This window comes from Podarcis erhardii (genome assembly GCF_964252035.2).
Source record: "Podarcis erhardii genome assembly, chromosome: 13".
Taxonomy (NCBI): Eukaryota; Metazoa; Chordata; class Lepidosauria; order Squamata; family Lacertidae; genus Podarcis; species Podarcis erhardii.
The window spans coordinates 49,975,468-49,988,517 of NC_138502.1; the positions used below are offsets into that span (position 1 = coordinate 49,975,468).

The window sequence follows — 13,050 nt, forward strand, 5'->3', positions numbered from 1 at the left end:
GAGTCATAGGTATTATGGTGCAGGGGTCGGCAAGGCTTACCGGGCATGGACCGGATCACTCCTGCGAAGATCCTCCATGGGCCAGACTGGTGCAGCACAACGCCGGAAGTCACGTCTGCACATGTCCGCGGCACCGGAAATCGCTTCTGTGCATGCCCAGACGCTGAAAATCCTGCCTGCACAGAAGCAATTTTCGGCTTCCGGGCATGTGCAGAAGCGATTTCTGGCGCCGCAGACACGACTTTGGGTGTCTGGGCATGCGCAGAAGCGATTTCCGGTGCCGAGGAAGAGAGTCCCCGTGCTGCGCTGGTTCAGGGCAGCTCATGGGCCGGTTAAATGGACTCTGTGGGCCGCTTCCGGCCCATGGGCCTTAGGTTGCCGACCCCTGGCTCAGAGTAACATTGTTATGGATGGCAAACAATTGAGTGCTAGGTTGGCCAGTGGGAGAACAAAATGCAGGACTCTTCTGATCCAGCAGGGGTGTTCTTATATTAATTCAGAAGGGCACTGCTAGCAGATGCAAGAAAACAGAGGTGTATGAATATATGCATTGTGCAGAGAAAATGTACAGGAATGAATTCTCTCTTCTCTCACAATACTCCAACCTGGATTCTTTCCAAGAAATAGAATGGGGGGAAATTCAGGACAGAAAAAAAGAAAACCTTTCCACAGAGAACCCAGTTAAAACTAAGAAATTCATTATCACAAGATAGGGTGATGACCAGTAACTAAGACAGGCTTAGAATGGGGGACGGAACAAATTTATGAAGGATAAGGCTTTCAATGGCTACGAGTCATGATAACCATAGACAACCCCCAGGATCAGATGTATCATGTCTTTTGTGGTTGCTGAGGAATAAGTGAGAGAAGGCTGTTGCATTCCTATCTTGATTGTTCACTTCTGGGATGCATCCACTTAGCCACTGTAAAAACACTCAACTAAATATAACTTAACTGATCCACGAGGTTTGAGTTTATATTCCTACAGTACAGTGACAAAAGAAGAGGATTCTCTTCTAACTTTTAATCACAAATGACCTATGAAATGTTCTGATTTCAGACACAAAAACCTCTCATGGAGACAGGGCAACTTTGTACCATGCAAACTTACAGAAGTTAAAGCCAGAAGGCTTGAAGCTGTTATGTATTCCATTTGATACTGATGTGAGAGACACAGCTGACAGTAGTGCAGTAATATGAGTTGCAATAAATGCAAAGCGATTCAGACGAGAGAGGTAAAGGCACCAAAGAGATGCTGCCTTTTACAGTGCCACTATACTAAATACTATGCATTCAGAGATACCTTCTGCTGGTTTGCTCCCACCCTGTCAATTATCCAATTATAATAGTATAAATGAAGTCTAATTCATTAGGAAAAAGTTCAAAGCTAGCATACTTTATTAGAAAGAAACATAACCCTTATTATATAATCTGTTCTATTTGTCTAGGGAAAGAGAGTCTCAAGCCCCTCCATCAGCAATATTGTACTGAAAGACCAGCAACTTTTGGCTCCTCCTCTTCAAATTATTCTATTCCAGTTACAGGTAGGTAGCTGTGTTGGTCTGCCGTAGTAGAAACAAAATTAAAAAAAATCCTTCCAGTAGCACCTTAAAAAGGTAAAAGGACCCCTGACCGTTAGGTCCAATCACGGACGACTCTGGGGTTGCGGTGCTAATCTCGCTTTACTGGCCAAGGGAGCTGTCGTACAGCTCCCGGGTGATGTGGCCAGCATGACTAAGCCGCTTCTGGCGAACCAGAGCAGCACACGGAAATGCCGTTTACCTTCCCACCAGAGCGGTACCTATTTATCTACTTGCACTTTGATGTGCTTTCGAACTACTAGGTTGGCAGGAGCAGGGACCTAGCAACAGGAGCTCACCCTGTCGCGGGGATTCGAACCGCCGACCTTCTGATCGGCAAGCCCTAGGCTCTGTGGTTTAGACCACAGTGCCACCCGCATCTCTAAGGTTAGTCTCTAAGGTGCTACTGGAAGGAATTTTTTTATTTTGTTTATTCTATTCCAGTTGACATTACAAGAACCTTATAACTAAGAATGCTGTCTGATTTCCTTCTCCGTTCCAAACCCTTTGTGCTGTGTCTTTTAGACTGTATGTGTTAGAACAAGGCTGCCTTATTTTCATTTGTAAGCTGCCTGGGAGCATATTTTTGGCTAAAGAGCAGGATAAAAAATTCTTTAAATTCATATATAACAGCTGAGAACAGTCTTTGGCCTCTCCTAAAAATCCAGCCTGTAACTTACAATCAGATAAGAAACAAAACTAAAGATAAACTGAGGAAAAGGGGTGGAGGATGGAATTGAGAGTCATTATACTCTGGACCAAAGCCAGAGTATAAAAGCTCTATTTCATTGCAAACTGTTAATTGTTTTAGCAGCCAATTAATATGACTATATGAGTTATAACAGAGATGGACAAGCTGTGGCTCTCCACAAGTTGTGAGTTATAGTTCAACAACATCAGAAAGTTGACAGGCTTTCCATCTCCAAGTCAGACATTTGTAAACTCCATTTTTCATCAGTGATTGAATGCTAGAGCTCTTTAAAGTATAATGAATTTTAAATCATGAATGCAAGTGCAGAATGTGGACATGCAAACCATGTGCACTCCCATTCTGCTCCTACAACCAACTGAAACAGGAAAAAAGTCCTGCTGTGCAGGGAAGCAATGGCTCAGTTGCCTGGGTAACAAGGATGCATTTTCTCCTTTAGAGTGAAGGGTTCATTTGCCCTCTGTGACATTGACACAACTGTCTGGGATCTTGGATTGAAAAACATTTTCAACTTTAAAAAAGCACGGAAGCAGTAGCAGCAGACGGGGGGGGGGGTGGCAACAGCTGAAAATAGATGTGAAAATGCAGAGTGGAAAATGGGAGCTTTTTTATAGAACTTCTTTCTCCCTTCCTGTGCCCACCTGCTGCATCAAAACCCAAACCTTGAGAAAATCTAGAAAAGCAATATGCTGTGAGAATGAGCCCCTTCTGCATGAGAAAAGCGAGAGGCCAAACAGTGGTTCAAGCCCAATATAAACTCTGGAGTCACCTGGGGATTTTTTGAGGACTGGTGGCAGACAAGCTGGAGTTTTTTAAAAAATGGGAAACTGAAAGTTAATGCAATAACAGGTAGTGTGTATATATCTCAGAAAACCTTCATCTAATCAATTGCCACTTAATTTAATTTTAATCTCTAGGAAGTAGGGGTGGCATTTGATGTTAGGAATCAGGATTCTGTAATTAATGATACTAAGCAAAGTAGAACTTAAACAAAACATTAAAAAAACCTAAAATTATGGATCAAGATATCAATTCTATGATCCCAGATTAGAAAAAAACTTATTGACTTTATCTCATAAAGATCATATTATTGGTTTTAACATTACCACTATCAAATCTGATGTTCTTAATTCTAATGATTATGACAGGCTTGGTCTAGGCAAATTTAAATAAAATCCAAAAAGGTGAGTACTAGCTAGCCTTCTAATAATAATTTAATGGCTGAGCAGCATTCTGTACAGCTCCTCATTTAGCAATATCAATGCAACTATAGTCGTACCTTGGATCCCGAACACCTTGCAAGTTGAACATTTTGGCTCCCAAATGCTGCAAACCTGGAAGTGAATGTTCTAGTTTGTGAATGTTCTTTGGAACCTGAACATCCGACGCTGCTTCCGATAGGCTGTAGGAGATTCCTGAAACCAACTGGAACCCACACCTTGGTTCCCAAACATTTTGAAAGTCGAACAGACTTCCCGAACGGATTCTGGCTCCATTTCCGAGGTACGACTATACAAATTCCTGTCAAACTGGATACACTGTAACTTCTGTCTAGATCAATTAAGCAGTTTCCTCAGGAAGCTATGCCCCTTTTTCCTTTATCTACTGATGCAGATCCCCATAGAGTCAACTAAAACCCTAATAGTATTTAAAGTAAAAGGGTAAAAAAAGGTTTGAATCCATGCAATGGGGTGAATTTCTGCTGCTTTGTCCCAGCTCCTGCCAACCTAGTAGTTCAAAAGCATACCAGCATGAGTAGATACACTGCTGCAAATATGCTGTAGATATACCTGTGGCAGGCAGGTAAATGGCACTTCAATGCGCTCTGGCACTCGTCAGTGTTCCGTGCCCCGGAAGTGGTTTAGACATGCTGCCCACATGCCCCGGAAAAACTGTCTGCAGACAAATGCCGGCTCCCTCAGCTTGAAAGCAGAAATGAATGCCACACCCCATAATCGAATTTGACCAGACTTAACTATCCAGGAGTTCTTTACCTATAGTATTTACAATCTAAGATTTCAGTCCCCATCCATAATTTTAACAATTTTCTCTTAAAGATGTTATCTCCACAGCCATCCATCATTTGAAAGCACTTTTAGGATGTCAAATTAAGTATATAAATGTATTAACAAGGACCTCGGTTCCTAAAAGACTTCTTCTAACATGCAAGATTTCTTCTTGGGTAATGACCCTTAAGATTATAGAGGAATGGGAGTTATCCCTAGAGAGTTCTTTGAATACTTGATAGTCAGCCTCCCACCCCTCCTTAAGAACATTCTGCCTTAAACTGGGAATACACAGCATTTTAAAAATTTGTTCAGAAAACCTTCTGAGTAACTGGGATGATCCACTGGCTATGACTTCCAAATTTCCAACCTTAAGCACTCTTATTCAACTAACCCCTCCCTGTCATTCATCACTTTGCTAGTCTAATTTCTGGCATTTGGAAGCCAGGAGCGTGTGAGAGTCTGGCATCTTTACATTTGTACAGGTGGAGCTGTGAAACATTGCTGAGAGATGACAAAAGATACGCTGAAACATCTAAGTTTCCCTGCGGGCTAACTTCATTAAATCTGCTGAGGCAGCTTTGCCTCATCTATCAGGCCTAAATGTTCTCTGCCTTATATGCAAAATTAAGAAATCTGAATATAATGGGGTGTGTTTAACACTACTAACTCTCCAGAACCTACTGTTTTTTCACTGGCTTTTAATTTTGTCAAAGTGACAGATGCTTCATGCTGCAAGGACTAGTCAAGTTCTGGTTCCTCGTGAATTAGGTTTCCCTGGCCCTACTTTTAAAACTTGCTAACCAACAAACGCTGCCAGAAACAATTCTGCTGTGCAAAAGCAGGGATCCAATTTGGCCACAATGCCATCTCTCCTAAACCTAGTCAAACTGCTGGTGTCACTTGTTACATCAGCCGCTACATGAGAGGCTGGGCCTCAATTCTACATTGGTTGTGGGTGCCTGTTCCCAGTAGGGAAAGATGCCTGCTCTACCACTTCACAGCAAGGACACAGATTAGCACCAGCATTAGAAATCAGCCAGGCATCAGTCGCAAAATGCAATTGGCCTTTCATGACTGGAAATGTCCGGGCACCACCCTTGGCACCTAGCATTGCCACCTGCCTGGCTGCATTCAGCTGGTTTGCCAGGCACAGCAGCAGCAAAAAAGATGCGTCTTTTGCTGCCACACAACCCTGATTGCTACCACACTGCCAGGTGAATCAGGTGTTTTGCAGGGTAGCACGGTAGCAAAAGACACATCTTTTGCTGCCACACTTCCCTGCAGACTACCTGATTGCCCAGCAGCATCCCCCCCCCCCCGCCCCGGTCTGCCTGGCAGCAGGGCAGCAAAAGAAAAAGGAACCTTGACATGTTGTTTTGGCGCCCACAACCTAGGTCCAAGGAGACTCATGGCTCCTAGCATTCCTCTCCCAGTTTCTAACACTGATTGGCATTATGGGGAGAGCATTCCAAATTGGGCAGCTACGTATGAAATAGAAGACTTGTTCTATTGTTGCCACCCTCCAAATTTATTTTGTAAGAGGCACACAAAAGGGCCTTGGGTGTTGATCTCTAGGTCCAGGAGAGTTCACATGGAAACCATGCAAGGCTTCCTGTGTCAAAACTCTAAACTGCTCTCAAAAATGAATTGGCAGTCCATGTGATTGGCTCAAAACTGGATACATGTTCAGATATGGAGCTTCTGAACAGTTCCCCAGAGGTAGTCCAATGTAGAACAGGTTGCAGTAATCTGACCCAGAAGCTACCAGGGTACATGCCTTCTGAAGTTCTAAATGGCAAATCTGAAGCAGGAATTGCATTGAAGAAATTGAAAATATTCAGCTCTGTTCTGCATGTTTTTCTCTGATCTGCAAGCCTTTCCAAACTCAACTCAGACTGAATCTAGGTAAAAAGGATCATCCCACCTACAAAAGGGGTAGAGTCTACCAATAGATGAATGATGATTCAGGTGAAGGGAGAGATTCAAGCATCTTTTTAAAAGATACAAAAGTTCTAACTATCTCCCCCTATGTTCAATGGGTGGTGTGGGGGACTCCATGGTCCTGAATGGGGTAACTTTGCCATTGAAGGACCAGGAGAGCAGCCTGAGAGTCATTTTGGACTCACAGCTGCCCATGGAGGCACAGGTCAATTCTGTGTCCAGGGCAGGTATCTACCAGCCCCATCTGGCATGTTGGCTGAGACCCTATCTGCCCTGTCTCACCAGAGTGGTATATGCTCTAGTTATCTCCCACTTGAACTACTGCAATGTGCTCTACCTTTGAAAGTGACTCGGAATCTACAACTAATCCAGAATGCGGCAGGTACACTGTTGACTGAGAGTGGCTGTCAAGACCATATAACATCAGTCCTAAAGCATCTAGACTGGCTCCCAGTATGTTTCCAAGCACAATTCAAAGTGACACTTAAAGCCCTAAATGGCCTTGACCCTGTATACTTGAAGGTATACCCCCATCATTCAGCCCAGACACTGAGTCCACTTCCCAAGGGATTTCTGATGGCTTCCTCACAGTAAGAAGTGAAGTTACAGGGTGGGAGTCCCAGCCTTACAGAGGCAAATTGAGGAATATAAGTTGAGGCCTTTTATGATTGATTCTAGAAAAAGTCAGATTTTGAGGATCGGAGCCCTGCCTGGACTGGAGAAGGAAAGTTGGACAGATCCCTTCATGCAGGGATTTACTGACTTTTGGGATTTGGACTTGGGTCATGAGGAGATTGGAGCTGTGGAGGCCTTTGGATTTGGAGGAATTTTGAAACATGTCCTGAAATACCTTATGGATTTTAGATTTAACCATGGAGATTTGGTTGACCTGTCGAGAAGGAATAAAAGCATTGCTAGGTTGGAGCTTCCCCGACATCTGCTCTTCAGTATCAAAGGAAGGAAAATAAGAACAAGATCAGTAGAAGACAAAGTAAAGCGCATGTATAAATATGAAGAAGACCTGCAGAAGGGACTTGGAAAAGAGTTAAGAGCCTCGGACAGAAGATCACCAGGTTGATGGACTATTTGGAATTGACGAATGACTGGCAGTATCCGAGACCAGGGAGAAGAGATGGTGGAAGAAGATTGGAAAAAGTTTTAAAGTTTATTTTCAGAAATACAGTGGTGCCCCGCAAGACGAACGCCTCGCAAGACGGAAAACCCGCTAGACGAAAGGGTTTTCCGTTTTGGAGGCACTTCGCAAAACAAATTTCCCTATGGGCTTGCTTCGCAAGACGGAAATGTCTTGCAAGTTCCTGCGGGGTTTTTTCCCTTTTCCCCCCCTTTTCCTAAGCCCTAAGCCGCTTATCAGCTGATCCGCTGATAAGCCGCTTATCAGCTGATCCGCTAAAAGCCGCTAAACCGCTAAGCTGTCAATGGGCTTGCTTCGCAAGACGAAAAAACCGCTATACGAAGAGCCTCACAGAACGGATTAATTTCGTCTTGCGAGGCACCACTGTAGTAATATTGTAAAATTACTGTGTTAGAAAAATGTTGGAATGAAATCTTATGGCTTTAGTTGAAATGTTATAAGGAGTTAAGCATAAATAAGCATTATAGTATTAATGGAAAATAAGGGTAAAAATAAGTTAATATATTTATATGACAGAAAATAGAGAAAGATGGAAAGGAATTGCTGAAACAATTAATAGAAGTGGAATACAAAAAGGGAGGTGAGAGGAGGTCGATGAAACAAGGGTATGAAAGATAGACTACTGAAATGGTATAATGTATGTTTTTAAATTGTTTTTGTTTTGTTTTGTTTAGGTTAATGTTGTGTTTTGTATTGTTTATATATTGTATTGGTTTTTTTTCTTTTTCTTGTTGTTTTTTCTTTTTGTCTTTTTTCTTCTCTTTCCTTTTTGTAAGTTTTAAAAGTAATAAATATTATTTTTAAAAAAGAGAGAGAAGTGAAGTTACAGGGAACCAGATAGAGGGCCTTCTCGGCAGCAACGCCCTCCCATCAGATGATAAAGAACTACACAATTTTTAAAAGACATCTGAAGGCAGCCCTGTATCAGGAAGTTTTTGTCATTTTTATTATGCTTTTATCTTCTGCTGGAAGCCACCAAGAGTGGCTGGGGAAACCCAGCCAGATGGGCAGGGTATAAATAATTAAATTATTATGATTACGATATCTTTATAGTCATTGTCCCTTGCGGAACAATGAAATTGAAAAACTACATTAAAACTACATAAAACTACACAAAAACTGCATAAAACTACTACAAAACTACATTATTATTATTACTATAACTGTATAACTATAAATATAACTATATAATATAATATAACTATAAATAATAATTACATTATTATTATTACTATAACTAATTTCATTATCACAGTAATTATTAACAATGTATTCAGAGACTCTCACAAAAGATAGATCACAATAAATGAATAGTAAAAATGTAATCTGAACAAACAAGACTTTTATTGGGGAGGGGGAAGGTAATGTGTGCCTAATTTATACCATATGGAACAAGCATGCATTATACTATATGCAACATGCATCAAGCATTCACTTTCTTTATGAAAGTACAAACAACTACTATTGAGTCACCTATTGTAGTAAAGCGCTTGGATGGAAATTCCTAGTCCACATCTTTATTATAACCTTGGTAACAAGAACACTTAAGTACATACACTGTTCTACTTCTCAAATATATATAAGCTCAGATATGACAAAATTAACACATGGTATTTGAGCTTAGCAGACATTGTTAACAAACTAATTTTATAAAGGTTAACCTGCAGTATGTTATCATTCACATGTTTGTTGCCAGGTGCAGCAGACATATGTCTGCCAATGTCACTCAATTTAATAATAATCTTTCCAGGATTCTTGGGGATATGCTGCCACCATTTTGCAAAATGGGAATGATTTATTAAAATACTGCAGAAGTTGCTTCCAACAAGCCTTTTTCCAGTTATTTATTCATTTAATTTCAAGTCACAAAGGAAACAAAGGACTAAACAAACCTTTCAGTATACAGCTACTAGTACACACAGACACACACCCCGAGCAAAGCATACTCTTGCACACAAAACTGAATAAAGGTATCCCAAGGCTGTACTTTTGAGATCACTATTAATGAGAAACTGTACTCCTTCAGGAAATGACTGGAGTACAGTACTCAACACTTAATGTATTAATATCCTTAAAATACCAAACATAACAGCATAACTATGAAAAGCACCCATTTTTTTGAAAGTCAACACTCCTGGGTCCCCAATGGGCAGAGATGATGGGAGTTGTAGTCCAACAACATATGGAGGCACAATGCTACCTACCACTGACCTGAAGCAAAACAGAGTTCTCCATCTTTCTCTTCTCCCCCACTAAAAAACCATGGGCACACAAGCATCAAACTTTTGCAGGGAACCTAATTTCATGAGCACCTGGTATCTCCCCTGAGCTAGCCATCTAACTCCCACCTTTCCACTTGACCAAAGAAAACAAGCTTTGTCACATTTACTGTCTAGTACCTGCATGAAGAGACACCCAGGTCCTAGAAAGGAAAATGGGACGCCACCAACTTACCAAAACAAAGACCAGAAATCCACTCTCTATATCCTCTTTACAGGTTTATCTATGATGTACCAATTAAATACACATGTGCCTTCAATCATCAAAACACACTTAAAGCAGCACTGAAAGACTGAATAAGCCAGCCCTGGTGAATGATAGTATTCTCTCCCCCAAATAAGGAACATTTTATGAAAATATCACTTTAATATTAGAAGAACAAACCATTTCCTAAGTTTACATGTATATATATAGACAGAAAAATTATTAAGGTCTGTCAAGTCTGTTACCAAGATTGCAAAATTGTACAAAAATTCTCAAAAACTAGTTGCAAACATAATGCTAGCATCATGATGGTATTGTTTCCCCAAATATGTCCATTTCCCCATCCCTCCCTAAAAAAAGAAAATCCTTCTACTTGCTGTAAACAAAGGGCATTATACTCTTTGGTCATGGAAACATTTCTAATTATCTGAAGTTCCTTAGATACATAGTAAAATACATTATCTTACTATCCCCAGCACTGCCTAGAGAAGCTTTTCTGGGTCACCTTTTTCCTACCTCAAAAGAGTTTTGAAGAGGGCTTGCTGTTTAGGCAGCTGCCTTTATGTGTTTCACTCAAACTTTTAATATGTTTGAAATGGAGGGGTAATCAAGCCAGCAAGAAGAAATTGGGCATATTTAGTAGTCAATCTTACAGTGAAAGAGGAACTTGTTTCTTTTTAAAGAGAACAGGAACACACCATTTTAAAATAGCCAGCGGCACAGCCTGCTTCAGGATCATTAATTTCCTCCATAGCTATGTAAAACAAGCAAACTTTGAGACAGCAGTGCCAAGCGGTACAATTATAGGATGAATAGTGGCAATTATTATGCCATATTTTGTATCAAACTGTCCAAGCAAAGATAGTCAAATTCACTTGCTTCAAACACTTGCACAGAGGACTGCACAGCACAGCAGGACAGCTAAAACGTATAACGCTTAGTAAAGGAAAGAAGAAAAGGGCAATATGGGTGGCCCACACTCTCACACAGGGCCAGCCCTGCAGCAGTGGGACCATTATGGGGTGATGGATAGATAGCAGATGAAGGCCTTAATGCTGAAGCAAGAATTTTTAAACCGTGTTTGTGGGTTTACAATTTTGACTCCGTTTCAGGCAACAAAATAACCCTTACACTTGGGAAAAGGGCAGGAGGAAAATTATGCAAAACATAATAATTAGGGGGGCTGGCTGGGGGTTGGGGTCCAGCAACAGCCAGAAAGCCAAACACCCATTTTGTGGGAAGGAGAGAGACCCTATTGCTGGAGGAGAGGAAGGCCGTGACCCTACACATGCTGTCTTCTAAGTAAGCACCGCTACATACTGCCATACTTGTTTCAGGTGCACGGGATTGGACCAACTTGGGCAAATCCACCCATTCGCAGTCAATGCTGTAAAGGGCGACGCCCCAGCACTGGATCTCACCCTAGCCAGTGTCGATTGTCCAGCCACCTCTCGCCCTGCCCGGTTAAACTCGCTCCGCCGGCCACAAATGAGAGGGCAATCCATTAAAAATGAAATGAAACAAACGCGTTAGGAGCCGCAACTACTCGACCAGCGCCGGTTAAAAACGCGCGAGGGGCGAAAAGTTTCCGCCAGGCCGTGTTCAGACGACGCGTTTGGAACTCCTGCGAAGCAAGCCCGCAAGCGACGCGGGCACGCCGTACGTGTGAACCTGCCCTTTCCCAGGCTGGGTTTGGGTTCTCTCTCCCTCTTTTCTACGGAGAGAGAGAGAGAGAGAGCAGCCCTACGGAAGAGACCCACCTCCATCGAGCTGGCCTCGGAGGGGGAGGGGAAGCAGCGAAGGCCCCCCGTCTTCGAGCAGCCCTTGGCGGCCGCCGGCCGTTGCCGCCAGCGTCTTCGGGCAGCGGGCTGAGGAGACGCCGCCGCCGCCGCCGCCGCTCTCCCGCCAACGGAGCCCCCCTGGCGGCGGAGGGGAAGGCGCCGCCGCCAGCTCGGCACGGGCCGAGTCCGTCCCCTCAGGAAACGCAAGCAGCCCCCTTCGCCGCCGAGACGAGGACGGCGCCGCCGCGACGGCGGGAGGCGGCCGCTGGGACTCCGCGCCTCGCCGGAGATGATGGAGGTCGCTCCTTCGCTCGCTCGCTCAGCCGGCCACCGCCGACGCCCTCAGCCGCGCAGCCCCCTCGGCATCTCCCTCAGCCGCGCTGAGGCTTCACGGCCGGCGGCGGCAGCGGCAGCGGCGACTTCCTCCTCGTCGTCGTCGTCGTCGTCGTCCTCCTCCCCTCGAGCGGGCTGAGGCGTTAAACGGTCCCACCTCAAAGCGCAAGCGCGCGCGCGCGCGGCCGGGCGGCGTGCACCCCCGACTCCTCAGAACGCAGTCGCGCACGCGCGCGCACGTCAGGCTCGCTCGCCGGCCCCACCCAGTAACACCTGACTCCTCCCACTCCCCCCGTCCAGGAAAAAGGAGAAGGAAGGAACGGTTTGGCTATGGGTGGTCTAGTTTCCGCCTGCAGGTGACCCGGATGTCGGCGTCACGTGCCGCCGCCCTCCCTGGCTTCGGAGTGAAGGGAGGCGAGGAGAGGGGATTGGGCGGCGGGGAGCCAAGGGGGCGGGGCGCGCCACGCCAATCATTCCATCCATCCATCCATCAAAGAGACTGCACAGAAACCTGAAATTGCAGAGCTCGAAGTTCATTCTGCGCTTTTGTGGGTCGGGGCGGGGAGAGGGATGCTGTTGCAAAATGGATGATGGGACTTCCCTGTCTCCTTCCCCCGCGCTTCTCGTCCTTTGTGTTTTTCCCCCCGTTGTTCGCTGCACTTCGAAAACGTGCATAATGTGAAAACAAAATAAAAAAATTCCTTCCGGTAGCACCTTAAAGACCAACTAAGTCAGTTCTTGGTATGAGCTTTCGTGTGCATGCACACTTCTTCAGATACAGTGCAGAATGTGGGCACTGGGCGTGATCCACCAGGACTGAAGTCGTCTTTCCATCTGGAAGAAGAGGGAGCTGAGGAGCCCCTTGCCCGCCTTTGGCCAGCTCTCAGCACATAGCCCGCAGCACCCATTACTTAAAAAAGGAGAGGAAATGACAATGCACACATACACACCGGCGCAGCTCCAAGTTACACACCGCAAGCATCAATGGGGCGGAGCCCACAACTATGTCGGTGTGCCACGTGGAGATAGGAAGCAGCCGATGATGTTACGGGCGATCCAG

The 13,050-nt window shown here is 44.3% G+C and overlaps 1 protein-coding gene and 1 long non-coding RNA gene across 2 annotated transcripts in view; one reads left to right on the forward strand and one right to left on the reverse strand.

Annotated features, from left to right (window-relative positions):
• The window catches only part of LOC309327235, a 91,134-nt gene extending 87,779 nt beyond the window's left edge, over nt 1-3,355 (forward strand). The window contains exons 2-3 of the long non-coding RNA XR_014150461.1: nt 1,457-1,544; nt 2,729-3,355. This is a non-coding gene — a long non-coding RNA (uncharacterized lncRNA). The remainder of the gene's footprint in view (nt 1-1,456; nt 1,545-2,728) is intronic.
• Nucleotides 1-11,829, reverse strand: part of GALNT1 (polypeptide N-acetylgalactosaminyltransferase 1) — a 64,732-nt gene extending 52,903 nt beyond the window's left edge. Inside the window, exon 1 of the mRNA XM_081836315.1 lies at nt 11,637-11,829. The gene's annotated coding sequence lies outside the window, so the exon portion shown is untranslated. The remainder of the gene's footprint in view (nt 1-11,636) is intronic.
• Nucleotides 11,830-13,050: the final 1,221 nt, after the last annotated feature.